Below are 1,758 nucleotides of genomic sequence, written 5' to 3'. Positions count from 1 at the left end.
GGCAAGGGGGGGCGGGGAGAAGGGGGCGACAAAGGGGAAGGGGGCATTTCCTTGGGTTACAGATGGGGCGTGGTCTATACAGATGAAATACAGAAATGGAGGCAGCAAGGAAACATCTTCTACTCTGGGAAGGCCTAGAAATGTAGATGAGTGTAGGTCTCTTCAGACACACCATTATAGATAGCTGTGAGCCACCATCCAGGTGCTGGGAATTGAACTCAGAACCTCTGGAAGATCAGTCAGTGCGCTGAGCCATGTCTTCAACCCTGTAACTCTTTTCCCTGTAACTCTTTTTCTAAACAAGCCTTTTTTTTTTTTTTTACTAATGTGTGTGCATGAGTGTTTTTCCTTCATGTGTGTCTGTGCACCACACATGCTAGCGCTAAAGGAAGTGGTAACCCTCCATGTGGATGCTGGGAATCGACCTCGGAGTCCTTTGCAACAAGTGCTCTTACCCACTGAACCAACAACTCTCCATCCCTGTTAGTAAATCTTCAGAGTACTCATGTTTTCTACTTCAAGTTTCTCCTGCATCAGATCCAGAGCAGCTGGAGGAAACTAAACTACACGGATACTCCCTTCGCCCAATGGGGGAAAAATAAGGATGAGGTGAAAATGCTTGGAAATTACAATAGTAGAGTATATAAACAAAGACTACGAAGGCGGCCAGGAAGGCGTAGAAAGGTAGATGACCAGACGCCATCCTTGAAGTCACGGGTATGGGCGTGGTGTATGCAGATGAGAGGCGCGCAGGGTCTGCCGGGTCCGCGTTCCGTGCAGAAACGCGAGTGATTTCTCCGAGGGGAGGGGCAGAGTGCGGTTTGGCGGCGTCAACAGAGCGCAGGGATGGCGTGTGCGTCCGGGAAGGCCCGCGGTCGGGCGGGTTGAAGTGACCATGCGTTAAGGGTGGCGGGCCGGCGGGTGTGAGTCGGGGCTGGGTGCGAGGCAGGCATACTTACCTGGCAGGGGAGATACCATGATCACGAAGGTGGTTTTCCCAGGGCGAGGCTCACCCATTGCACTCGGGGTGTGCTGACCCCTGCGATTTCCCCAAATGCGGGAAACTCGACTGCATAATTTGTGGTAGTGGGGACTGCGTTCGCGCTCTCCCCTGGTCTTTTTTTGGTACTAAAAGTCAGGTTGTGTTCTCGTAGGCTCTGTTCTCTATGCTTCTTCCGCTCAGCACTTTTTGGTCCTGCTGAGAGGGCAAGACTGGTCCTCAGACCTAAACTCCCTGTTCTGTCCTCCGTTTGCTGGGGGGCTAACTTGGGCTAGCTGGAAGACGCCGGGTCTCAACTACACGACAAAGAGCTCTCGTTTCTTTTTTCCCTACATTCTGAGGCTTAGATCTGGTTCTTTGCGACCCTTCTGCCTCTGCCTTCCGACTGTGAGGGTTCTGGACCAGGATGTAGAAGCCGATTTAGGGTTGGTGAGGCTATGTCTCGGGGTGTGCCAGCCCTTCCAATCTAACGATGCTCCTCCACGCGTCCCAGACCCTTCCTTCCTCCTGTATTGCAGTTGGTTCCTAGACTACACAGACGCACCCCCTATGTATCCTCCTCCCTCTCAGAAACCAGGCCAGGGTCCCCAGCCTGCACCTGCAGTGTGTTTGTCCCCTGCGACAAATGAACTGACAGCCCCACCCCACCCCCAACTCAGAGCACACACAGATCTTGGGGGCAGGGGCAGAAAATCCCGTTCCCACAGAACCATCAAAGGAAACGCGTTCCCTTTGGCCCTGGGGTTGGTTTGGTTGGT

At 53.4% G+C, this 1,758-nt stretch overlaps 1 non-coding gene across 1 annotated transcript; it reads left to right on the top strand.

Annotated features, from left to right (window-relative positions):
- The first annotated feature begins 951 nt into the window (after positions 1-951).
- LOC117707988 (U1 spliceosomal RNA) lies at positions 952-1,114 on the top strand. The gene has a single exon (XR_004606725.2). It is a non-coding gene; the product is annotated as a U1 spliceosomal RNA (small nuclear RNA).
- Positions 1,115-1,758: the final 644 nt, after the last annotated feature.

The sequence above is a fragment of the Arvicanthis niloticus genome, chromosome 4, assembly GCF_011762505.2.
Source record: "Arvicanthis niloticus isolate mArvNil1 chromosome 4, mArvNil1.pat.X, whole genome shotgun sequence".
Lineage (NCBI taxonomy): Eukaryota > Metazoa > Chordata > Mammalia > Rodentia > Muridae > Arvicanthis > Arvicanthis niloticus.
The sequence above is the reverse complement of the archived record's forward strand: the minus strand, read 5'-3'. Positions and strand labels throughout refer to the sequence as shown.